General features: G+C 39.0%; 1 long non-coding RNA gene across 1 annotated transcript; it reads left to right on the top strand.

Annotated features, from left to right (window-relative positions):
- Nucleotides 1–1,229: 1,229 nt before the first annotated feature.
- Nucleotides 1,230–20,415, top strand: LOC112980869 (uncharacterized). Its single transcript, XR_003258533.2, has 4 exons — nucleotides 1,230–1,494; nucleotides 5,938–6,036; nucleotides 6,148–6,234; nucleotides 18,825–20,415. It is a non-coding gene; the product is annotated as an uncharacterized LOC112980869 (long non-coding RNA).
- Nucleotides 20,416–27,285: the final 6,870 nt, after the last annotated feature.

Below are 27,285 nucleotides of genomic sequence, written 5' to 3'. Positions count from 1 at the left end.
GGGAAGGTCGTTAACCTTTTCCTTACATGGTTATCAACTTTCTCACAGTCTAATGGGAAATTTTCATTAAAGATTTGAAGCGTAGTGTAAAGGGGGATTCTTTTTCTTCCTGTTGGAGATGAGTAAGAAGGTTAGAAGTAGCAGGAATACCCTTAGTGCTGTTGCTTCTTTGAAATGTATTTTCTGTGGTGACATTGGCATGAAATGAAGTCATGTACATTTGTTTTAAATAGATTTCTCGGATAACTTTAAAATCAAATATGTATAGTACATGTAATTATTACTTAAAATAGAAACTTCCGGCTGAGAGGCCTTTTATAGAAGAGTTGTGAATTCACTAAGATTTTTAGCCTTCTCCAGGCTGTGCTATTACAGTGATTACAGTATAACTTATTTTTACTCTGAAATTAATTTAGGCCATGGATCGTGAATCATCTCTGGTTACATATGCAACAACCGGTATACATATACACTCATCATATGTTTTAAGAGGATTAATCATTTAATTTGAAGCTCTGTAAATTCATTTGCAGTGGTCTGCTTGCAAACTTTGTTGAGAAGGGAGGGTGTTAAGCTTACTTAGCTACAAGTAGACCTTAAAATTTTCAGAGCTAGCTGATTTAATTGAGGCTGGACCTGAACCTCAACCTCTTCTGTGGTTAATGTTTTAAAGATACTTTATTCCCAAAGACTGTCTTTTGGCGTATGAGTCAAAGTTTTAGTCACCCAGATCCTCTGGGAAGAAAAAGGAACAGCCTTAAATGAGTTTTCAGCAAAAGGCGTTTGCACCACACACAGGTCACCAATCTTTAGCATAATCTGGACCTCTTTCTGTGTAAGCAGTTTAACTCTAGGAGCCAAAATTCACACTATGGTAAAGCAAAGCATTTTCAAAGCATGTGCAAGTGAGTGGATGTCATTAATTTTGATTGCTATAGAAAACTCTTCACATTCTGCTGTTCAATAGCTCAAAAATTCACTAGCTGTTAATTAATTCAAGCCTTCTGCTTTTGATAGCCCACAGTGCATGATATAATAAAACAAAGAAAATGCTGTTAATCATTGAAATGCCCTATAAATTGATTTTCTTACATGTTAAACATAGTAACTTTGTTTGACTCAGGAGAGTTAATTAGTAAATATCTGTTATGGCCTTTGGTTACTGAAATCCTAGGCTGCCTGTGTATTTGCTCAAACTATTGATTTCACTGTTCCAGAAAGCTTCTCTAGACTCCCTGTTTTCCTGTGTATTTTTTTCACAACTCCCAATAGTGCTGGCTGGGACCAGCGCATCCATTCAGGTGGCATCGTATTTAACCCAGGAGAACAGCTGAAGAGGTAGAAAGTTCTGGCAAATATCCAAAATGTGGCTCTTGTTTTAATCCTAGGTTGAAGAGAGGATTGTCCCCATGGGAAGGGGCAAGCGTGGCTCCCCCGTTAGCCCGAGTGAGTGCTTCCCTGCTTTTGCCAGTGTTGGCTCCAGTATGTGGACAGGTGAGGTCTATGGAGAGGTTTTGGTGGGCTTTGAAGAAACGGATCTTGAAGAGCAAGTCAAACTGTTCTCTGCATCAGCTACTCTTACTTTAATTAGAAACATTCATACTTATAGGAGACAGTCCTTGTGAAACATGGATTACTGAAAATGTTTTATTTCTGGATATCTTCTGATGCAAGATTTTTTGGCCTACAGATTATAAGTGTTAACTAAGCTAAGTTCATTAACTTAGCGTTAATAATCCAAGTTCATGAATAAGCTGTCTTATTTTGGCTAAATGTACTTTCAATCATACAAACACCCTTAACATTTTTATCTTTTGAAAGAAATCCTTCTGAGGATACTTTTAAAAGTATCTCAGTCCTTGATACTTTTGTACAGTTAAGACCTTCCTAAGATGTGGAAGCCTTCCAAGCTCAGAAGTAATTATATGTGTCTCTGGAAAAGGCCTCACAGACTTTAATTTCTCATGTTTGGATGCTCTCCAATGTTGTCTGAAGAGAAGCCTGAATTTTTTATCTGTGTTTTTATTAGCATTCTTACAGGATACTGTGAAATCGTAATAAATAAAAGAATAAGTGGCAGTCTGGCTACTGCTCGCATACCCTGTCACTGGCTCTAGTTGAGAAAATGTGAGGGTGCACACTCGGGCTGTCCTACAGTCCTAGCTCCTGCTGCTATTAATGAGGGTTGAAAGTAGCTCCTACCTTGAGGGAAGTTCTGTCATGCTGCTCTAGGGCAAGACTAAAACATTTTTGCATATCCATGCTGAGAGCTCTGTTTACTCATTTTCCAATTCTAATAAGGAAGCAAGCCCAATTAAGTGGAATAAGCCAGACAATTATGCTATGGAAGATCTTAAATTGAATATTTTAAAAGAGGCTTAGGGAGTTGAGTGCTTAAGCTCCCTTACAAGAAATATCACAGTTCTCAGAATATTGTACAAACCACCATATGTGAGGCAGAGAGAGCCCTATCTATTTGACACAAGTTCAGTTTCCCCATTGAAAAATGCAAATACATGATATACTTACAAGGAAATAGTAACTCTTTTGCCTTAAATACATCAGACAAGAGAACCTTATCTGTAACAACTGTGAAATAAAGCAAGTAGTTATGTTGCTTACTCCTTGAGTTATTAAGGCTCGGTGACTTCAGTTTCCAGAGTAAACACAGTTCTTGGATTTTGGTCAGGATTATAGGAGATTGTTCACTGCAGTGGGATTTTCAGCTGTCTGTGCTGAAAATAATGATTTTGTTGCATTTAAAATGATATTAAAAAGATATTAGTGTAATGATGGGATAAACTGCTATGACCTTAATTGGGTTTAGGTAAATGGGGACATTTTCATTTATTATAATCTTGTTAGTGAATGGTTTATTTTGCAATGAAATACACGAGTACCTAAAATTATGTCTTTACAAAGCTTTCATGAGAACACAAACATAAATATGTTTAAAGATTAGACATTCAATGAGGAACAAATAAATACTGTAAACAAACATAGATGGCACATGCATTTTTGCTGCAATTGTCTACAGAACATATCTATTAACTGAGATAATGGTATTAAAGAAAATACCCAGTTTGTTAGACATTTTTTGCCTAAGTAAAACAAAGAAAAAGTCCTGATCAAAATGGAAGAAAACCTTTGTTTTGCTCGTATTTCCTTTAAAAATATTACTTATAATAGTTTCCATGTTTGTTTTCTCTCATTAGAAGAATGGCTGCAGGGGAAAAAAAGGAGCAGAAATCAAAATGAGGGAATCAAAATGAGTACATTAAGTTTTAAACATGATCAGCATTACTACTATAATTAATTGAATAGTGACTATTTTGGCATTGAGATTTTTCACAAATAAATGAAATATTTACATATACCAATATATGAAACACTGATCTTTTGAGTAATTCCAGTATTAAAGAGGGAATCTAACTCTAAAAGTCAAAATGCAATGGATAATCTGTTGCTGTGTATTTTAAGAAATTACGCATTTCTTTCGTAGCATAGTCCAGTAAAAATTGACAAATAATTTTATAAGTGATATGATTTAGTGACTCCTGTTTTGTTGTAAATAAAATAATCAAAGATATCATAGATGTACCAAAACAGGGGGAGGGCTTAATACATTTTCATTGATATATTTTATTTTTATTATGTGAAGCTGTACATTACAGATCACACACTACTTGAAGCTAAATAAAACATTCTCTTTTGCCAACAAACAGCACTTCATGTTTCAAGGGATCTATTTTATTAGTGATCAACTACAGGCTATTCATTTCATAATAGCAATAAATTTCAGACATAGACCTGGTTTTATTTTAGGCAGTAGGTGTCAGCACAGACAGCTGTCAGACAGCCAGCAGTCAACCTCAAATAAAACTGCTTCAAATCCTGTGTGACTATCTGTATCTTAACTCTTGCTTGGAAATACTCAAGATTTTCAGATGAATCTGTTTGCACTGCTCTTCGAAATCACAATTCCCAGACATGTGGAATCAAAGTAATTTAATTTCACTAATAATTGAAGAGACATACAAGCTTCCAATCTATAGATGTTCTGAAATACCAGCAGGGATATTTAATCTAGTGATTTAAGGTTGTACATCTGGAAAAGTGGATGGGGCAAAGTGTGTGTCACCTGCCACAATTGTATTGCTGCTGAGGCCAGTAAAAATGCCTGTGTGCTAAAATGTTTCTCTATGTGCTTGTGTGTGGCCAAGAAAGAGCGAAAATCTGATCAGCCAAGAGCCTGGCTGTATTAAAACAATTAGTCCCGTTCAAGTCGTTTCAAATAGCTCCATATTCCACTGTGTGGAGGGCTGGGGAAGATGGGGAGGGAAGTGCTGAAGGAAATCTGTTTTTTCACTAGTGGCTAGACTGAAACATTTGTGTCAAACACTTGCTGGGATATATTGGTTCTGTTGTACCATTTAGCTATACCTTGTTGCAAGGCATCATGGACATATACACCTCCATCCTGTTAAGATGCATGCTATTGGCATGACTTACAGGTCTTCCTTTCTCATAAATACTCCAGAAAACATGAGTGAGTCTAGCAAATACAGTTGATTCTTGAAGAAAGCTTTTATGCCTTTTTTTTTTTTTTTTTTTTTTTTTGGTATTTCCATAATTAATTTGTGTCCCGAAGGGTGCTTTTTTAATGTTTTTGGGCCTTCTGTCTTTTATGGCTTTAGGATAATGATAATACGAGGTACTAGATTAGTAAACTAAATTAAAATCCAAAGCTGTCTAAAGCAATAGTAAAAACAGTTCAGTCTCCACAAAACTTTATACCATATTTATGACCTTTAAGAAGTCATTCGTATGCAAGTTGCAGATTCAGATGTATGTTGTTTATTTATGCTGCATACCAAAAGGGGGTAAAATACGAGTGAAATCATTGACAAGAAAAGAGAGGTAAAATATTGTCAGTCATCTGATCAAGAAATCTATTACCAAAGAAGACTAAGGATTAGGTACTAAGGAGTGGCAGGTGAAGCATGTTGTGTGCTAACTGGTGCTAAACACTAGAGCTTCTTGCAAGTGTGGAAGCATATTTATTTTCAAGAAAATAGATATGGAAGGAATTATCAAAATCTTCCCTCTTGGAATTTGCATGAGCAATTATGCAATCAGAGTATTTTTTATAGAATATCTTAAGACTTTTAAAAAGTAAATTTTGTCATATATTACCTTACTTATAAATTATATTCCGTATATGAAGTCTGATTCACATACTGTACAAAATGGAGCAAGATACCTTAGTGCCTCCTATCTTTTTCTTCTCTTCCTCCCCCTCATCTGCCTGCTTCTCTAGCTGCTGCTTTTGCTTTCTGCTTCATCTGTCTCTGCAAACCTACAGTCCCTATCCCTGGGCTACTGCAAAAGCAAAGCAGCAGCCACGATTAACCCCAGTTACAGTCTTCCTCAGAAACTCTTGGGCAGTGTTAGCCCTCTGCCTAGCTATGGCTTTTTCATTTATGAGTAGATTCTTTTCATTGTGTAATAGAATATCAGTTTTGTATATTGAGTAATGATTCTTTTAAATGGCATACAAACTCCAACACAGATTGAGCAGTCTGGACAGTCTTTGTGACATGATAATATATGAATCTATATAAATGGAAAAAGAACCCTCACGTACAGCATATAGAAATACATATGTTCAACTTCCATGCTTTCAAGTGTTTCATAGGTATTACGTAACAGTAGGAGCAAATATGATTCATAATATGTTTTTTGCACAACTGGTAATAAAAGTATTGATTTTATATCTGACCCGGCTCTCAAAATTGCATCTTTATATTTTTTAAGAAATAGTATGATTATAGCTGCATCCGAGGGGCATGCTGTTGTGAAACTGAACGAGTTATATGTACTCTCTCCTTTGCAGTACTTGCAATTTATAGCTTCTGTCATTTGAAATTCATTCAGGACTTCCTGTTGTAGCTCTTCATCTCAACACATCCACAGGGCAGCAAATGTTCTGAAGCCGTCTTTTGGAATTGTATCTAAAATATTTCCTCCTGAAAGGTAATAATATCTGATGTCTGATCATTTTTGATTATTCTGATCATTTCCCTGAGATTTAAAATGGCCTTTAAAATGAAATTTATCTTGTTTTTTTTTCTTCTGATTGGTCAGACACAGGGCAAGACTCCTCTGAAAAGCACCAGAGCAAAAAGATGTTGGAAAGAGTTCAGCAATCCTATTGGCAGTGTTTGCAATCAGGTACTAAGATTTGGGTGTGAACTAAATAAGCTGTCTCGATCATGTCTCCGTTTTCTTTCACGGCTTTGATTTTCTCTTGAATGATGAGCAGATTCCCTGATTTTTCTCTCCCTTCTTACATCCTTGAAGAGAATCTATGGAGAGAATCATATATTCTTTCATCTCTGCAGGCCTCTGGCAATCATGTGGAGGCAAGATTTTTTCCTGTGGAAGTGTGAATATATTTACCTCAGCTGCTCAACATCAGTCTCAAGTAGAATGCTGTTTGATGCAATGGGTTCAGTAAGAGTAAAGGAAGTATAAGAATAAACAGTAAAAAATGATACTCTGGACTGTAGTTGTAGTCTCTCACAGTTCTGGGCTAGGTGTCTCAGTGGCTCATTCACTATATGCTGAAGTAGGTAACTGTTTTCCCCCACAGCATTGCACTACTAGAAGTACCACTGGCTGCTTCTCTGAAAAAGGCTCAAAAAGGCATACATAATAAGAAAAAGGGGAAAAAAGAGGCCTACCTTCCTTCTGGAAAAATTCTGAATTTGTCTGATTAATTTTTTACTCGCTTTGTTGATTTTAAGACTTTTCTTCGCTTGTATGTTCTTCTGTTTTCTCTCTCTCTTTTTTTTTGTCCTCTTTGCCATAGTGTGCAGATCCTTCCTTCTCCTTTACTCAGTCTCAATGCATGATGATAAATTTAGCTCGCTTTGGGGAAAAAAGTCTGGTCTGGAAGCAAGAATCCTCATAATTTATGGCAACTGTCAAAAATTCAGGCACAGTGGTTTTAGAAGTCTTTGCTGATGTAAAATCTGACCTTGTATGAGTGGTACATTGCATTTTTGAGCTTTGTTTCTCTGCCTGAGGTCTACTAAAAGTCAGAGGCTTTTGAGCATAAGAGAATACAATGAGTTTCTCCAAGGGACTAGACCATCAAGTTGGGCCATTTATAGATAAATTTCAGTTTATGGCAAAATGTCAAACCTAATAAAATGCCAAGCAGTAAATATTTTGATGACATCAATTGGCATGTTAAAAAATCAAACTTTTTCTTTGAACAGATGATGTGTTCTTTTTTTTCTCGACAGCAGTAGTAAGAACTTACTTTTGTAAATGCCTTGTAGCTCTTGCATGGGTGCAGAGATGATGAGCAGGGCATATACTGATGCACCTCTTATGTGGGCAAACCCAGATGTGGTCATCACATAATGGTGGCTCTCCTGCTGCATGCTCTGGAGTAATCTGATTAACAACGGTAATAGGATGTAGGGAAGACGCCAATGGAAGTGACTCACGGCTTTAGTCCTCTTGTAAACCTTCCCTTGCCTGAGCCAGAGTCCTCAGAACAGCTGGATTGCAGCAGCCATGGATGTTTAGGACTAGGAGGTGGAGAAAAAGATTGCTTCTCTTGCATGGGACTTCTTGATAATCAATAGAGCTTAAGGGGTAAAAAGAACAGAGCACTCCATGCTTTTTGGAGTGATGTTGCGTCTCGTGACTTGCTAAGCTGCTGAGGGAGTGTCTTGCTAGTTTAGGCATGGAATTTGCTTCAAACCACCTGTCAGTGCCTGAACAGATGGGTAGGAAATTCACCCAACTTTTTATTGTTAAAACTGAAACCCTGTGTGTGTTGGTTGCATACATTTTGTGACTGCAGCTGGCAGCCCCTAGTGTTTCTGGAATTCGGAGTGGAAATCTTCAGAGCTCTGCTTTAGTTCTGTTTACTGTTTTCCTAAGTAATCCGTAGTAAGCAGTCTGTACTATTTTTAGTGTAACACATTTTTTTTTTGTGTCAGGTTCTTCAGAGCTGATCTTAAAAGCTTCATTTTAATGTTGACATTGAAAAGATGTTATTGTATTTGTTTTAAGAGTATAAGGTAGTCCTGATACAGTTGGCAACAATTTCTATGCTCCTATTTATATTCCCGTGCATGGCTAAATTCCACAGATTTTTTAAAATGTAGTTCTGTAAAGTAATTTTGGTCTTAATTTAAGAAAGCCTTTAAAGTAGAAGATACATGCTAAGAGTTAGATTTCTGACCTCAAAACATAAAGTTTCAAGGGAACCTGCCCACCTGGTGGTTGGATGTAAACATCCAGGAAAACAAGCAAAAAGACCCTCACTATTTTCACTCACTTTTGAGTTTCTCAAGACTCTCACTGAGGGTCATGACTTAGCTATGAATTTCCCTTCCTAATTTTTCTGCCAGGCCTAGATCTACCAGATATTCCCTCATACCAAACAGAGTCATCAAAGAAGGGCATGTCATTGTTTCAGTTCTTCCAAGAAGCTAATGGTTAAATGAGTCACTTGCAATATAGGACACAAAGCATCGAGTTCCCCAGTTGCTGAGGGAACTTGAGGACTGGGTCATGCCTTCTACCATAGTGTCCTAAGTTCCAAGTAACAGAACATTTCATGGTTGGGATTCTCTCAACCCTTACTTGCTGAAGCCATTACAGATCACATGAAAAAAAAATTACGTATTTTTTTTAGGACACAGACAGTAAATTGAATGGGTACTTGGGCAGAAAGGGTACTTGGGATGCCTATTCAATAATGGGAGAAGAACTTGGTTTCTGGTCTCTCTTTCAATCCATTTAAAATCTTTCTGTAGAAAAAAGTAGCAAAGGCAACTTGCAAGGTGCAGGAATGCATCCCAATCTCCCAAATAGTGTATAGCCACATGATTGGGCTTGAATGTTGGAGAAATAACCCATCAGGAAAAAGAGATTTAAAAGTAACATTCTTAGATCTGAGGAAATTGCTCTAGCCTCTAGGGTATTAAGCCAGAGAAGAACTGACAACAGTCAGATTGTTTTGTGTGTCCTGAGTAGTGACACTTTCCTTAGCATTTTTAACTTCAAAGATTCCAGTTCTGTGCATATATAAAATATTTCCTTAATATGCACAGCTGATAGCCATGAGGGATCATATTTCTTTATATCATTTTGGTTGAATGCAAAATTATTGATCCCAAGCTAGGAAATCAGCATAGAGCTATGCTCCTTCTTTTCGTTCTCCTCCTCATTGCATTTTATTGAAAATATTTCTGGCTGGACTAACAGCTCCACTGAGACCCTAATGACTGAATGCACAGAGCAGCATCATGCAGGCACACAAGTCATCAGGAAAAGATACGATGAGTTCCAGACACTGAAGCTCTTATAAGTGTCAAAATCCTGACAAGTGATTTCAGTGCCTGATCCTGCTGTATGTGAAGTGATGCTTTAATTTGCAATTGAATGACAAAATCCTCAAGTCATCCTTATCTCCTGAGTAACTGAAGAAAGACTCTGCAGTGTAAAAACTCATTATGACTCTTCTGTGTCATTTTCTACCTTTGGAAAGGAATTTTTTATCATTGTACCCCTCTCTAGCCTATTTTTATTAGTACCAAGCTGCAAAATAGGAGATATACACCTAGATTATGTGCTTGTATTTACAGTTGACGCTGAAGGTTAAAAAGTGAATCCCATATTGTATCTGTGCTAATTCCAAGAATCTTCTCTGCCAGTGATCTTTATGTCTTTATGCTTTACAATAGTTTCTTTCAAGCTGTGATGAGAAAATAAAATATAAGCATTCTTTGTAAGTGTTACTCATTGCTGTCCATACCAGAGGAGGAGATCTTTTAATAGTAGTTTTACAGGTGGAGATTGATGTAATGAGGTAATGTAATGAAGTAAGTTAAGATAAAATCTAAAATCTGAAACTTTGAAATGGGAGGCAGAATGTTTTCTACCATTTTTATGTTCTTCTCTGTGTTTCCTGGAGCTGGGGAATGGTATTTTTTTGCACGCTCTCTGCCCTGTTAGAACTTTTAAGCAGTGCTGGAAGCCGTTCAAGAGAGGGATTTCTCTCTTTTGGGAAGCTGAAGCAGCAGCGCTGGTCACTGAGTCATTCGTCTGTAGAAGGTAGATTAGGAACTAGCTGGCAGCACAGTTACAGAATTATCTGCACATGCAGTGGGCTAGATTCACTGATATGTTATGAGTACTTTGTGCCATTTTGGCTAGGTGAAATGGCATTCATGATTGCTTTCTTTTTTTCCAGAGTGTCTGAGAGAAAGTAAGACATACTAGCATATTCTCTGCATTATTTATGATATCGTTTTGCAAGTTACCATAGGGATATGGCACACACAGAAATGAGACTCACAGAGAATGAGGAGGAATACAGAAAAGCATCAGGGCCAGGAGGGTTGTGAGGACCTTCCTCCCTACCGGAGCAATAGTAGGGATGCTCTGCAGCCCGATGCACCTCAGGTGTCGGCCTGTGCTTGGATGCATCAAAGGATGAATTTAAAGGAGAATGCGTTGCCAGTGGAAGCACACGACCCACTGTGCATCTCTCTGGATCATGAGTTGTAAAACAAGTGGAACAGATCGCAAGCTGAGCTCTGTAGCTTTGATGATAGAAGAAGTAAAGCATAGATCAGCTTTAAATTGTTTTGACCTCTTATTTATTTTTTTCTTTCTAGACCTGGTCATTGTTCTATCTGTGCACAAAGTGTTTACAGTGGCCTCAGTCCTGAGACCACTTAATCCCAAATATGTTTCAGGCAAGTCCTCTCTCCTTTGCTCAAATTTTTTCCTGGGGAAAAACAGTGGTAGGTCTTTAATTCATAATAATAAATGATGCGCAGAAAGGAGTAAGCCCACTTTTTGCTGCTTTTAATGATTAACTGTGGTAGGCCCTGTTCTGGGCTCTCTCCTAGGCTCTTTGGTCTCTTTTTTCAGCACATTGTGTTGCCCCGTGACCATAAAGATGAAGGCTCTCACAGTGTGGCTTCTCTGCATTCCTTAGGGAATCCGGGCTACAACTCGCTCCACATTCCGAAAAGCTACATGTGAGAGATGTTTTGGTTGCTGTTCAGACTGGGAACTTCTCCTCTGTGGGGAGAAACTTCTTCCTGGATGGCTACGTTATTTTCACGTCTGTGTTGCATTGGAACAAAAGAGACTGAAACGGAAGTATAAAATGTTGTAAGGTAGATGGTGGTTTTGGTCTAATATGTTTTTAGGTATCTTTTTTTAGGGGGAGGGTTGGCACTAAATTCATGATTGCTCTGAACTGGGTCAAACACATGAACACTAAAAGCAGTGTTCAGCATGCAGGGAACAGGAACCACTTTGTGGCCCTCGTAAGGTTCATGCCTTCTGTCTTCCAGCTGCCCCTAGACGTAGGAATAGGGAGTCTCTGCCCCAAGACTGAGCCCTCGCTTCCTCAGCCCGGGGCACTCCTACCCAGCGAATGCCGAGGCACAGCCAGGTCAAAATGCTGTCTATGGAAATGCATGCATGGCTTTGGAAAAGGAGATGTGTCCCCACTAACTGAAGCTGGGGATTTGGCTATATCGTTTTTACTGCCAGAAAATGTTTGGCATCTGGGGATTTGAGCACAACCCAGCTGAGAACTGCACTTACTGATTTGCTGTTTGAATTTTTATTCTTTTTTTTTCCCCTGCTGTACAATAAGTTTTATTCTTTGGGGGCTTTTTAAGCTGTACCTTAAATCTGCAAATCATGCAGACTAAATCAAGTCAAATTAATTCCTCAATTCTGTATTGTTTGTCTGAGAGTAAGCAGAATAATATTTGCCTCATGGGAATGAGGCTTCTATGCACAGCTGCCACAGCATGTAATCTTGCTGGTAAATGTGGGTGGTTGAAAAGTGTGAAGTAAACATCAGTATATTGTTAACCCTGGACACACAATCCTTTAGACTGAATAGTTTCTGAAACATGAACAATGGGACTTTGGAAAACAAATGACTCATACACAATGGCACACTTAAACTTGGAGAAAACACTGCACAAATCTCTGTCTCATCACTATCAGGCAGAGATATATGGTAGCATCTTCAAATGGTGGAAACAAATCTTGGGAGGAATTGATGAAAAAGTTGTCACTGCTGTAACATTTTGTTCCCAAAATAAATAGGATGGGAGCCAGAGTCTCTCCCCTCTGCCACAAGCTGGTGATAATGTTAGAAGAACAATAACCTGCCCTCAGGGCAGCTCTGCTGGGGCAGCACCACGGTGGCTGTGATTATCCTGTGCACATAGCATATCCACTTCACTCCAGGTGACATGGGGAAATGGTCCTTCTGACCTGGCTTCACCCGTTGTTGACAGAGTTAATAAAGCAGCCAAAGTTTATGCCTTGGCATTACTTTATCTTTGAACAGTCCTTGTCTCTTAGATGACACTGTGATTTGGGTTGAATTTAAAGAGGAAGGGAAGATACTCGCAAGGCCCGATATAAGGAATCAAGCTCAGGAGTTGGTCCTAATTACAAAGGCATACTCCTAATGTGGCTGCTCCATATTATGTACTGGTAGAGCATATTCCTCAATAAGGATTCCCTGGGAGACTGTATCTCTGCATAAGGTACCCACATTTTACGCCTTAGATTAAGTGATCTGACTACCTCTGCAAATGTTCTGTAAGAGGAGCTGAGTGCAGCGAGAGATACACAATACCGTACGTGGGTGAAATGTGAGGAAAAAGACATTTATTTCTATTTTTTGAGCTCTTTCTCCATTGCACATCTGTCCTTTCAAACTTCTCTGTGACTGTGGGCTGCCTCATGCATTATAGTTGCTATCGCACTGCAAATAACAGGGAGCTGTTGTCCCCAAGGATCAGTTTATTAGCAAAATTGTTAGCATTATTCCTGAAGAACTGTGGTTTTGAAAAATCAAAAGACAGCAGATGTATAATACATAGATCTTGATCATTTTATCCATTTTTATGAACCTTATTTCAGTCAGGGATAATGATCAGAATGCCACAAAACTAGTGAAATAGCAGTATCTTGCTATATCTCTAGATTCGTGGATGTTTCTATATGAAGGACATTGATTGAGAGAATTTCAGTCCGGCTTCAGTTGAGTCACAGGTTCCTCTTGTCACTCAGTAATGACATTTTATCATAGAGGGCCAGAAAAGCCCTTGCTAGTATTTCCAGATTTCAGTAGCATCTGTTACTGTGGGTCACTAGACACTAGTGCGTGTGCCGGGTGGTTATTCTGTCAGTTTAGATATGTTGGACTGTTTATAATCCAAGCAGACTGGAGCTGCCCAGACCTCTTGGGGAGTTCCCAGCAGACCCCGCTCTGGTTAAGTGCAGGGATCCCGGGGTTGCTGGTAGCCTCAATGCCCTTCAATTTTTGTTCAGTTTTGCTTTTTAAAGATCTCTTGGTGAAATTTGGCCTTCAGCGCTCCCGATAATAGGCAGCAGCATTTCCTCTTACTCATTTTGCAACAGCAGCAGGAGAGGTATGTTACAGATCTATTTACTTGTGTTGTCAAAAACTAGGTCGCTCAGAACTGACAGGAACTGGCCAGGACAAAGGCCAGAGGGGCCGGGGAAGAAATGTGAGGGAATTCGTTTTCTCTAAGATGTTTGATGTAGGGCAGCAATGTGTATATGTGTGTACGTTTATATATGTGTTTATATACGCACATAATCAATATATGCCATACAGAGTGATTATTTTGTTTTGCATGTGATTATTTTATTCAGAAGCCTGCCTGTGTTTAGTAAATAGATGTATTTAATGTGCCCAGCTGTATTTTAAGAGGTTTTTACAAGAGGTAGTTGGACCTATAGCAGTGTGTTGTGCACATCTGATCAGCCTGAAAATGGAAGTGAGGGAGGCAGCTGCCTCTCTCACCACCAAGGGATCCTTCCAAGGGATTTCTGCACAGCACAAGATGTATCTACAAACCAGTGTACAGGAGCAGCACTGGGTGTTTCTTGTGTAGGAGGTGATATTACAGAGGGGAAAAAAATAAGACATTACAGGAGAAGAAATGCTGATGATTTCAAAAGAGTAAAGATTTAATCTCAGAGCAGATCCCTAGGCTTGGGGTCTACCATCTGAGGAAGACTATTTGGGCCTCACTTTCCATGCCCATGTATTCACTGGATGCTCACTTGCTTATGTTCAAGGCCAGACTGTAACAACATACTTTTGCTGAACTATTTGAATATCTGACCTGATAGATACAGCTTGTGCAAAATGCAGTAACTATTATAATTATGCAGTTGGAGAAAGGGAGATTCTGCTCATCTACTGCTGAATTCGCTTTATTAGCTGTAAGTAAAATTATGCACCTCATCATATTTTCCTTTTGGGTCAAGTAGTCTCATAACAATTTGATTCACAGGTATGCTCTCATATTAACAGTGTCTTTTGCAACTCTTGTTGAGTCTAAGGAACAGGGATTTAACCTTAGGTGTGAGAGATCTCGGTTATGTTTCTGCCTTGGGCACTGCCTTACAGACTGAGTTTGTGAAAGCAGTCTCCTGTTTCTTGCTCTCTGCTTTTCTTTCCCTCCCATTTTTATGTGGCCTGTAAGTTACTTGTGGCACGGACTTTTTTTTTACTCTTCGCGATGGCCCTATCTGACTGACTGAAACTAAGGACCTCTGGATCTGACAGCATGAGCTGCCACTGCTCGCAGGGAAAGGCCTGCAGTGAGTGGCAGGCACAATTCATATCCCAGGATGGGGCTTGCGCTGTGCATCGAGCCAGGTGTTAAATTTGTGCGGTGTTTAGTTTAATGGAGTTCTTGTCCTGACTGCTCTTACCTGCTGGGCACTAAGGTAATGTAAATAACAATCAGAGTCTTTTCCTCTGAGAGCTTAAAAATATGCTGCTTTAATGCTGTTTGCAAAAGCTGACAAAACTGTCTGTATCTCTGTTCTTGTGGCTTTGGTGCACTGGACTAAATTTCCTCCTGGGTCTCAAAAAGGCACTTGAAAACAACTCTGTTTGTTAGAAAGTTAGTTCTGTAGGATTATTTTAATCATAATGCCACTTTCAAGGCACACTGATCTATTTATTATTTTGAATTATGTTTAATGATTTCTGTTTTGCTATTGTGCATAGTTATATATCTGCTCTGTATTTAAGGTGTCTGGGATGCTTTTGCAGATAGGTGCTACATAAATAAAGCATATTATTATTTTAATAACCTACAGCAGGGCAGCAATTAGAAAAGCCCATATGTTCATATTTTCTTTTTAATCGTTGGTATTGCCAGGATTTAACCTTTGGGGAGGAAGGTGAAGTGGAAAAGAACTTCCATGTGGGAGAGAGAAACTGCCCCTCTCTGCCACATGCCCACTGAAGAAATCTTTTGCTTAAGGCATTAAAATAGATACAACATGTTGTATTTTAGGATGATGTTCAGTCTTTCTCTGTCCATCTCTTGCAACATTTGGAAATGGTAATGAACAATAGTTAAATATTCTGCAGACAGAAGCAAGCTTCATGGCACTGCTGAGCCCTGCTGCATTTAGTGACAGCACTTCCCAAATTTCATTCAGGAAAAATACTGCCAGCTATACTGGAAACATTTGCCATGTGCGTGTGTAAGCAGGTGGTTTTCCGCTGTGCCTAGCATTAAACACCTGAGCCAAACATTTCTGAAGTTGTCAGAAAGATGATATTAACTGATATTTTTCTGGCTATTTGTCATTGCTGCAAACCTCTTGTTTCCAGAACCAAGCTGGTTTTGAAAGAAAAAGTATCAAAATATTTCTTAAAAAGGATGGAAGAATAAAAAATAAAGGAAGACTATTTCCAACTGGGAATAAGAGCAGAAAACCTAGGAATCTCTTGAGAAACATTGTTCCTCTGTGATTTCCGGCCATAACCAGAAAGTACTGACAGTACAAAGAATTCAGATATGTCTCTAATGATTGGGATGCTGATGTGAGCAAAGCTGAGCAGAAGCAGATTGCAGCAGCAAGCACATTGGCCTAAGGACCTGGGCTGTTCTGGGGCTGAATCCCAGCTCTGCGGTGTCTGGTGGTTCTGGCTCACCTGAAGCCAGTCACTTGACCTCTGCTGTCCCATTTTCTTTTTGAACCAGTGCCTGTTTTTTAGTGTGTATTTTTCAAGTGCTTACTAAAAAGTGACCAAGAGCTAAAATTATGTCATTAAGTTCAAGCAGAATATGAAAATCCCTGTTTGAAGTTTAACTGTTGTTAGCTGCAACAATTAAAGTGTCTTTGTGGACACCCTGTAATTCCTGTTTTATGTTTCTGACTCTGGTCTCAAGCCATTCTTGACATAGACTATTGTAAATGAGATCAGACCCTTGACACTTGGCACAGGGTATTTTTTGCACATTATGAAGGCAGAAGACTTAGAGTAGGGCTAGCTGAATTTTATCAAAATCCATGTCACAGCATCTTGAATTTAGAACAACCCGTTTATTACATGTAGGTACTACAGAGGAGTAAAACCTGTACACAGTGCATGCGCACACACACACTATAGCTGTGCCACAGGAGTATTTCTCTTCCCCTTATCTTACATTTAAAAATGTAGGCTTTTTTTTCCTTTTTTTTTTTTTCCAAACATAATTTGTTGCAGTGATTCTATATTTGTTGCATAAGGGGCTGCTCAAGGGGTTTTGTTGTTGCTGCAAAATGAGCAATCAGTTATAGCCTTACCAGAGAACAGTATTTGTTTCTGTTGCTGCAAGATGGACTGCTGCTTGGACATGCCCAGCTAGCCCCTTGCAGGAGCCTGCTCTTGGGAGCTCTGGCTGCCCATGAGGGAGCAAAACATCCCAAGTTGGCTTCTTAATGCTGGGACCAGTAGTGACACACCATCGCTGTTTTGCAGAGGTGGAGCCTGCCTTCCTCAGCCAGACTCACCTTAGCATCCCAAGAAATTGGGAGAGCGGTGAGAAGTACAGGGTCGCACAGGAATGTGTCATATGGCTGGGACCTAGGCAAATTCTCAATAAAATCACCAGTAGTCTGAATTGAGGGGTAGAGTTGAGCATTTGAGTAGGACAGTCCTAGGTTATGAAGCCTGGATTATGGAAGTATGGCACTTTTACAGTTGGTAGAAACACCGAGTTTAGTTATGCTGTTTGACTTGCATTTAGAAAAAATCAGGAAACAATATTTCATCACTGTTACAAAAAACACATCTTCTACAGGTATAAGATTTCTTTTAGCAGCTCTACATCTTTGGAACTAGTTGCTTTTGTTGTATTACTGCCTACATACTTGCAGTTAAAACAAGTAATGGTTTAATTGTAATTCTCCTTTGTTGTCCAAACAGGCTGAATCTGATGGACCTGCACCCACTGAAATATTTGTGTTGCTGCAGTGTCTTATTATTGGCTGGAGAAGCTGTCCAAACACAGGAAAAAAAGATGGTCCTCCCTGAGTTTACCTTTGAGATAGAAGCCACAACAGGCAGATACAGGCAGATGGGGAATGCCAGAAGTAAAGTGGTGTCATTAGTTAACATGATAGGCAGTGTCCTCAGCACAGCAGAAACTTAACCGTTTTTCTGTTATGCAGGTATCTGAAATGGCAGTGCTCTAAGGGGATTTGCATAACAACAATGAAGTGGGTTGCAGATGTTTCTCAGACTCTGAAAGGAAGGATGGGAGGAAGCACAAAGGTGCTTGTTTTAAAATTGAGCAAGATTTGATGGAGGCTGGCAGGAGCTCAGTACTACCCAGGCATCCTATTCATGTTTGATAGTGCAAAATGAGAGAAACTTGTTATCCAAAGCACCAGTTGCCATGATCTCTCCCTCTGCAGCCTGCAGATATTGTCTAAATTGTGCCACTTTGTAACAAACCTCTGTAGGACACACAATGTCTCTACCAAGAGAAAAGGCAGCAATATAGAGAAAAGACAGTAAAAACAGGTTAGGAAAAGAAACATATCTTTTTCAAAAACAGGCAGGGAGGAGAAAGGAGGGGGGAAGGAGCAGAAATGGAAGGGAAAGTTTTTACACAGCTGTGATGTATATAGCTAAATAAGCTTACTATATGTAATTTGTTTCCTGTGCCTTCAAGTGCTTCCTAGACTGTATTTTATGGAAAGCAGCTGTTTTGTAGCATCACAGCATCTTACAGATCATACCACTGCTGTGCTTGCTGGCATAGAGGTTTAGCCTTGGCTCATCTTTGTCTTTTTTTTTCTTAATCCAAATTAAAAGTCATCCAGCTTGAAAAGATGGGCTTGTTACTGTGAATGAGAAAACTGCTGTATGCTAGATCTTTCATTGGGCACCTTTACACACAGGCTTATCTGACATTGGTACCTTATTCAGCATGTCACAGGGATGAACAGTTGCCCTCAGAAGGCAAGCTGCCACATCCTTATGACAAGCATTATTGTATCATGGGTGCCTCTGAAGCCAAATCCAGCAGTATACCGAGCAGTGTTTTATGAAATGTAACTATAGCAACTAAACCTTCACTGCCAGATTAAAAAATAATCTGTTTAAAAAAAAAAACCCATGACCAAAAGCACAAAACAGCTCCTCTCCCCAGTCCTCCACCTGCACATGCTGCAGTCTTCTGAAGGGATGCGCCAGATTGCTTAATAGACTACATAGCAGCCATCTGCATTATTTGCTACTCTAGTTGCTGGGGGGTTTTTTTGTTTTTTTGTTTTTTTTAATCTAGACCAGGTAAATAGGTATAGTTACCTTAAAAAAAAAATTGTGCCTTTTTATAGCAACTTTCCCTCACTAGGTTTTCCTATGTCACCACACTTGCTGTTTCAGTTGAAGTCGCATTTTATTTCTTATTTTCCAGGTGCCAGATGGTGGTGCTCCTGACTCCGCATTACTTAGAGGCGCGAGCTGCCTGAGAGGAGTTACAGATGCAGTGTGCGTACCAAAACTGATTTTGCAGGGAGGGCTAAGAGACGTCTCTGCAATGAAGGTGAATCATACAGTGGGATGGGGGATGCACTTTTCTCCCAGGATTCAGCTACTAAGCCTGATATCGAAAGAGCTGAATAACGGCAGCTGAGAAAAATTCTCAGGATTTTGCTTGTATGCGCACGCGCGCACACACACACACTCTCACACTCTCACACTCAAATTTTACCTTTTTTACACTTTAATTACTGTGAGTTTTGCATGTCAACTTTGTTTCAAAAGCTATAGCTCCTTCCTGTTTTCTGTTTTTATCAGTAGAAGGCTGATGCAGGCACTAATCTCAGTATCCTCCTGGGGAACAAGGCAAGCATGCTTCTCTTGGCCTGCAGTGGACACGCCATGCGTAGGACTTACGGCCCAACTTTTGCTCTTTCTGGGCAGTTTCCTTCTCCCACCACTAAGAGCAACACCATACTGGTGTGTACTGGAAGAAAGGCAATTGATTAATGAAATTGAATCTACAGAAATACTTCTTTACAATAAGCTGGAATTGTTTCACTTTGACTTTCTTAGCACTAATATGAGAAAACAGAGGAGTTCTTAGGACTTTACAGTAGTTTGGTCTAACTGGCCTCCCATGGGCAGGCTATAGCCTCTGCGACCTGTCCGTCTGGCTCACATCTTTCATTTGGAGGGGCCGAAGAGCAGCTCTTTGTGCAGACAGCTGAGTGCTGTATCTGCGAGTGAGCTGGCCTTGCCGCTGCCCGGGCACACGAGGAGCGAGGCCATGGGAAGGGGGAAGCACTGGGAGGACGGGCTGGTGCAGGAGCAGGAGCCGCCTCTGTGACCCCAAGCAGGATCCCCAAACTGGAAGGCGGCCGGAAGTGGTACTGGCTTGATTTCCAATAAAAGAGCCGTCTTTCACTTAAGAAAAACTCCAAATCAGAGTAGACAACATCTTCACCTTTATCAGACTTACAGCTTACTGAAATCAACAGAAATGGCTTTGTGTACTTTGAAACTGGCCTTGTGAACTGTAGCATACTGCCAGTTAAAGTGTAGCCTTATGCATTTAGGAGTTCAGTCCTCTTCCCACTGTGGGTTTTTGACAGCTTTGCTGAAAATTGGATCAGGCATTTAGATATTTATAATTCTTTCTTTTAAATCATGGGAAGCCATCTTTTTAATTAATACTCACCAAAACAATTGAATGCATGACCTACAAGGATAATTACTTGTAACTTTGCTTTAATTGTTTTATAAAAGTTTCATTGCATTTATACAGCGTACTGCACAGATACGTGATCTAAAAGTGGAGCTCTGATCAAGTCTATTTATATAGGAACGTGTAAGCCTTTAGGCGAGATAAACATGTTGTCAGTATAAGCACCTTATTCTGTAAGGACTTCTTATTAGCATAACCTTTTAAATGTTTGTCTTTGCTGTCTTTGCATGGCTTTGCATTGTTTGTCATGTATGTAAATCTTCTATAATGCCATAAACTGCCTACTGGAGAAAATGTCTATGGCTTCAAAAGTTCCTTAAATTAGTGTTCAATTTATGGGAAAATATAATGGCCTTCTGTATTTAAAAACAATATTTTTTCTTGGTCTCTCTCATGACAAAACCCAAGACGGGTCAGAGTGCTGGGGTGCTGGTTTGTCAGCAGCAAGAATAAAGATATAAATGCAATAATTAACTCTGCTTTAACTCAATGTAGGCATTAGGAAAAGCAGAGGCAAATGCCCTTTGCATTTTACACGAAAAACACCAAGAGAAATTCTATATTCTGTATACCTGGGTATGATTTTGATACTTGCTTGTGGAGAAAAAGCTGACAAGGTAGTTGATTAGAGAAGTCTCTATTTCTTAAAATACTAGTTCTTGGATTTTTTTTTCCAGAAGTAATTTGGACATGAAGAGCAAGACCCAAAGCTCCACATTTTTTTGGGTGCCGAAATTCTCAGAGATTTTGATAGAGGTCGAACTGCCCAAGTAGGCATTGAGAATTTTGTCAATACATGTGTGAAGCTGGACAGCTAAGTGCCTGAACAGTTTTACAAAAGAAATAAACACTTTTCCTTCATGAATATGATGGGATCCCCTGAATCTGAGGAAACTTGATTACTTTGCTGAGTCATCACTCTTTCTGCTGTTGGTTATTATCCACTGTGTGTGGTCTCTATCAGGAGCAGAATTCTTCATTATCATTTGTGTGCGTGTGTGTGTGTGTAAGTGTTCTCAAAACGTGTAACAGAAGATTATCGATTAAAGCTGGTCTTGAGTAGAGACTTAGAAATGCCAAGATGTCACCAATGAGCACCTCTCTGCATCATATAAATGGACTGATGGACAAGGTGGATCTTAACTCTGCTGAGGTTTGACCAGTGAGGAGTTTGCACTTCAAGTGCGACTTTACGTATCAAAGACAAATGCTGAAATGAATAACATTTCATTAATATTGAAACTAGATTTTGATATTTTGAGTGAGTTCTTTACAAGCAACAAGACATATCCAGGGCTGTATTTGCAATGAATAGTGTCTCTGATGAGTAGGAGGCATAAAAAACCAGAAAAGCATTACCTAAAGTATGAGTAGCTGTGCAGGAAGATGGTGCCAATAGGACAGGGTTTCTTCTGCTCTAATAAGATTAAAAATTTTCTTGTCAGCCTTGTTTCTTAGCTTTATTAACTGAATGACCCATGCAGAAGTTAAACTGAACATACAGAAATTAAACTAAAGTATTAGGGAGATATTAAGGCATGTATTATGTTATTTCTTTGCATCTGTTTCCAAGTGAAAGTGCAAAGTTGCTTGCATCAGAGAAGATCCAGCTCCTTATATAGACTGACATTTTGCTAGTGATGCTGTTTTGTGAAATACTGACTGTGTGCCCACCAGCAAGAAGCCCTAAGTGGATTTTCTTCCCTGAAACAGAATTAAATGGAAACACCAGACCAAACAATCAAGCTTTCTGTTGTCTGTATTCAGGAATCATATAAACTTCACAACACAATCAGATTCCCCCCCAAACTCCCAGTTAATATGTTAAAGCACAAAAGCTTGCTCCCAAGAAAAATCACAAAATGTACATAGTTTTCCTATCTGTATAGACTGTTAGAAATTTGGAGGGCTTACTTCCCTTGTTTCACTCCCCAGACTGGTTTAAAAGATAAATATTTTACTGATCCCAGATAAGATGATACTGTGGAGGATCAAAATAAACTACAAATAATGAATTAGTCCCAAAAATATCAATTCTGAAAAGTCATTTAAGAATGTATAACTAGATAAGAGTAATGCAAGTTTACAGACATGTAGACTGTATTTGCCAATGTGTCCTGATACAATCTGGATTGCTTTCTTTACTGGCTCGCTGTTGGCTTCCAATACCATTTTAAGGTCCCAATCCAAAATCTTTATTCACTTACTGGATCAAGCCCAAGCCTTTCTTTTGGAACCAGGAATGTGCTTTTGGAATAAGCTGAGGATGAAGGGTGGGATAAAGGGAGATAAAATGTTACCTGTCAAGAAGAACTGATGCTCGACAAATGTTCAGTGGAAAATTTGTAAAGTCTTGCTCTTTGAGAAAGTCTTTGCAACAAAAATAACACTCACAGTTCAAACTTTCCTTTCTCCAAGCTCCTGCCAATGCCTTCAGAGGCAAAACAAAAATCTCTTCCCAAGCAGAGCCCTGGCCCTGGAGCAGAATCCAGAAAGTCTGCTACAGAGTTTGCATTTGCTGAAAATGAGGTTTTGGCTGGCTTCAGGGTAAGTTGTGTGTTTAACATAGTTTTTGATAGTATGGTAAAACTCTGAGCTGACTATGGGCACTTCTTGGTGAAACATGCCCTGTCCAGTTTTTGATTTTATAGGTGCGTGGGGGGGGAAGAGTCCCTTAAAAGACTGGGCTTTAGAAGAAGTGTAGTTTAATGGTGGTGTAGCATGGGCTTTAAGCTCCACATATCTGTAAACCATCTGAGACAACTGACAACAATTTGAGTTAACAAAGCAGCTGTGACACCTCAGGGTTACCTGGATCTTTGATGTCTTCCCCTCTTAAGCAAGAACTGCCTATTTGTGTATGCCGGAGCAGATTTTTGGGAAGCACAAGCACCCAGAATTTCTCTTTCTAGCCTGGTGGGGTGTAGCCTAAACTCATCCAGGAGCACAGTTCTTGGACTGCTTGCACATACAATTTTATTCTGATTTCCTGCTGCCAAGGGGACAGCACATCCAAAAGTTTGCCCATTTCACCTTATCCCTTGACAGTAGACAGATTTAATAAAAACATAGAGATTGTTTTGCTTACATGAAGATAAAGGATTGAAAACAAAAGGTTGCAAATAAAATAAATACAGTGCTTTTTTGTAGGTTTTTTTAGTTCTTCTGACATATTTCACTTGGAATGCAATTCTTGGGGTTAGCAGTGGGAGGCCTGACAGTCCAGGTCTCTCACATATATTCTGTGCTCTGAGTACTGAGTAACTTTTCTCTATTTTCCTGCCTAGATATATTACACTCCATTTTTCCTTTGATTCACTGCAAATGGAGTATTGAAGACTGGGAGAGGGGAAAAGTAAGAGGGCAATGGTCAGAAGCAGACATGTTGCCTTTGCTATTTACACTTTTTCACTGTTTTTGCGCTCTCAATAAAACTGCCTTGCTTGATGTCTTTGTTTTAACTTCTGATGACATTATCCATGCCTAGATGGTCTTACACACTTTCTTCAACTTTTTTTAAGCTTATGTTATTAAGATAGTACAAATTTAAAGCATCTGTTGTCCATGAAATCTGTGAAGTTGATAGTCTCCCATTCCATACTAGTTTTCTAAAGAGATCACACATGGCATTTAAGGCACCACTTTAGAGCAGTTGGATGACCTTGGCATTTCATATTTCCATGTGAGTGAGAGCCTCATGTCTTCCTCCAGTATTTATTGTTGGGATCCATGGTCTAAAAGAGCCTTTTCCCTTCAGCTCCCGTGCTCTCATTTGCCAGAAGGGCAATATAATCAAAGCATTATATTGAATGAGATTTGTGACAATTGGGAAGAGGTGTGTGTGTATGATAATAGCTTTCAAAAATGTGAAGAGAGAAGAGGGAATTACGATCTGCATGGAATGAGATATTGTTGGATAGTTCCCAAATGACTACACTGAATTAAGTTATAACACAGCTAAGCTTAACTCCTTGTATGTTTTCTCTCTTCCTTCATTTCTGAGAAAATGGTAAGTAAATTCATAAAAGGTACTTTAGCCAGAAAACATAAGTACAAATCTTCTTGTCAGTTTGAGCATACAAAAGTTTCGTCTGCTCTGTTGTCTAATACAGATGTTTTTTGGATTCCTTACACGATTCAGTGTCATAGACAGGCAGCAGGCAGGAATCTTCAGTCAATTGTGGATGTTAATTTAGAAGGTGATTCAATTCAATGGATTAAGCAACAGTTGCAAACAGGGAGAGCTGTGAGTTCTGTTTTTGTCTGTGAGTAGAAGTTTCCTATGAGGCAGATGGGTGAAGAGTCATTGGCTTGATACACAAGCCAATGAACCATTAGCCATGGGACATAAAATACGAGAGAGTAATTTTAAGGCCTGGAAGGCATTAATTACTTTATTTATTTGCTTATTTATTTATTTTGTAGTAGCATTTAACAACTTAGGAAGACAGTCAGTTTGCTTTTCCACAAAAATGTGGTTTGAAAAGAGCTTAACCATGCACACCAAGATTCTAGTAAAAGTATGGAAGCTGGATGACTGAAATGAGGCTTCTAAAACACAGATGTGCTTAGCTTTCTCATTTGGGATCTCCAGATTTTTACTGTGTGGGCTGCACGACCACTGCCTGAACCAGATGTGTGTAGCATCAAGAGACAAAAATAATGCCATCCACCCCAAAAGCACGATGCTCAGCTACTTAAGCTACAAGAACACATTAATTATTTTCGGTGTTAGGATTAGAGTGTATGTTCTCCTTGCAAAGCAGTTAATAGTCACAAAGAGTTGAAAATCATGTGGTTCAGCAGGAAGCTGAATACATTTTTTAATATTCCATCCTTATGGAATATGCAGGCACACACACGTATACTATGTCTTTATTTATATGGCAAATCGAGATTTGTTGGGATTCATGTCTAATACAATCACTTATGCCAAGACATATTACATATGTAACTAGGCATATAGATGCACAGATCCATACAAATGGTCATTTACATGTTTTGGTAGATGATATATGTTTTTGAATCCTGCTTGGACGAATACATGGGCTTAATAGTTATGTTTTAGGTGATGTGTAAACAAAGCTTCAAGTTTTATCTTCCATTAATGAAGCTGAAATGAGTTAATATAAAGCAAAGTGAGAGAGCCAGAACATGCCAATATTAATTCTTTCTTCATTGCTTCTGGGGTTGGAACGAATGAAAATGTCCATTATCATCAATTTGTTTCCATTCCCTTACTTTCCCTAGTGACAATTATTTTTTAATCAAATAATTTGTTTGACATTCAAAATGTCTATAATTAGTACAGAAATACATGAAGAGGTGGTCAGGCTTAGGAGGTTATAAGCATAGTGGGGCTCTTTGTTTTCAGAGAAAATGCAAAAACTTCTAGTAATAGTGCAAGGTAGGTCAAGAAGAGTCTATTAGCATGTTGGTGGTTAGTATTCCTGAGTCTGAAACTAATTTCTGTTTGTTTAATTTCTACATTCTACACTAGTTTCTACAAGTTTAATGGTAAATATTTATTATCATTTAATATTCATGGCAGTTTATAAGAATGCTTGAAATAAATTGAGCCAATTAATGAAAAGACGTAAGTCAGCCTTTGACTTATTTTGGGAGGATTTCGTCAAAAAGATTTTTCTGAGGTTGTTAGTTGTCTTTGGTACCAACCTCTAACATTCCCAGCTCCTTTTCCTCTGCTAATTCAAAACCATGGCCCCAAGTCCCCTCCTGAGAGAAACCTTCACTAGCTTTTTGCTCAGAGTAGCCTGTTCCAGCCTTCTGGGTGGAATTTGACTATCATTGCGATGCATCCTTTTGTGAAATGGCTGCAACACAGTGTCTTGCTCCTTCAGTAATGCTGTGCATATTGCACCATGCAGAGTCTTACTTGAAGTCTAACATAAAGATGTGTCAGATCAGACAGTGCATATTTCAATCGCATTGCATTCCAGATGCTTGCAAATACCTGAGCTATGAAGATTTTCACTACATCCATTCTACATGAAGCATGGAACTGCTACAGTTCAACATAGGAAGCTAGGTTTGTATTGTAAAACTGTATCAGTCTAGGTTTAGTTTTGCAAAAACAAAACTAGAGATGAATAGAATTTTGTCTTCATTTTATTCAAAGCACAGAGGTTCAGACAGGAATGAGAAAAGGAAGGAAAATCAAATAAAAGTGTTCAGCTTTTGACATAGTCTGAGCTATAGCTTTTATAAAATTGAATTTTAATAATTTGCTATGGGAAGACTTTAAAGTAATATTATTCTGGGAGAATTATTTGAGAGAAAAAGACATATTTTAGAAAAGATTTCTAATCTCCTTGCATCTCTCCCTCTCCTGATAATACCATAACGTTTGAGCCTTTTAGATGGCATCTGTACTTTACAAATGAATATTTTTGCTCATTCTTATGGCGGCCAGAACCAATGCCAGTGCTGGGAATCCCCAGCATGAAAGCTGTCCTAGTCCCCATCTATCCAGATAATTCTGCAATCGTTGGCATCACAGGAGCAGGATTATAAGTTTTGATTTTGTCAATAAATGATTGTTTCATGCTGCAGAGCCTCCATGCAGTGGCTGTCTTGGACACCTTAGCAAAGAAAGAGCAACTAAGGAGTAGAGAACGCAAAAATATTTGAGGTGAATTTCTTTAAAGTGAATGCCATTTCTGATTTTCTGCATTTAGGACAGTGTAGCTAGTTTTATGTCAATGCAGGAGAGCAAATGATCTGTTTATAGTAATGGTATCTTGCTGACAGGCACATATGTCATATCTAGTTTATGCAAACACACCTCCAACATATTTCACTCAAAGCGTGTTTGTGTCAGATAGTGCTAGTCAGAAAGCCAGACTTTGGAAGAGCATGTGAAAAGCTGCCTAACAGGCTGAGAGTTTTTAGAGAGTTAAAAGGTGGCAGATACTGTACAAACATGTTTGGATGAAAATAAACTGGTTATTCCTGATATGCAAATCCAAGCTGTATAACTAGCCAGTACAACCACTATCCCTCATTTTTGTGAAAGCTTGAAGGAGGTGGCAGACTTCAGCGATGGATGAAAATGTTTTGGTATTGAGATGATGGGAAGTAAGTTGGCCATGGTGGAAATGGTGGGGTGAACAGTGTACTGAGATGAAATTGTGAGGAAGGAGTGGTT

The sequence above is a fragment of the Dromaius novaehollandiae genome, chromosome 2, assembly GCF_036370855.1.
Source record: "Dromaius novaehollandiae isolate bDroNov1 chromosome 2, bDroNov1.hap1, whole genome shotgun sequence".
NCBI lineage: Eukaryota > Metazoa > Chordata > Aves > Casuariiformes > Dromaiidae > Dromaius > Dromaius novaehollandiae.
The sequence above is the reverse complement of the archived record's forward strand: the minus strand, read 5'-3'. Positions and strand labels throughout refer to the sequence as shown.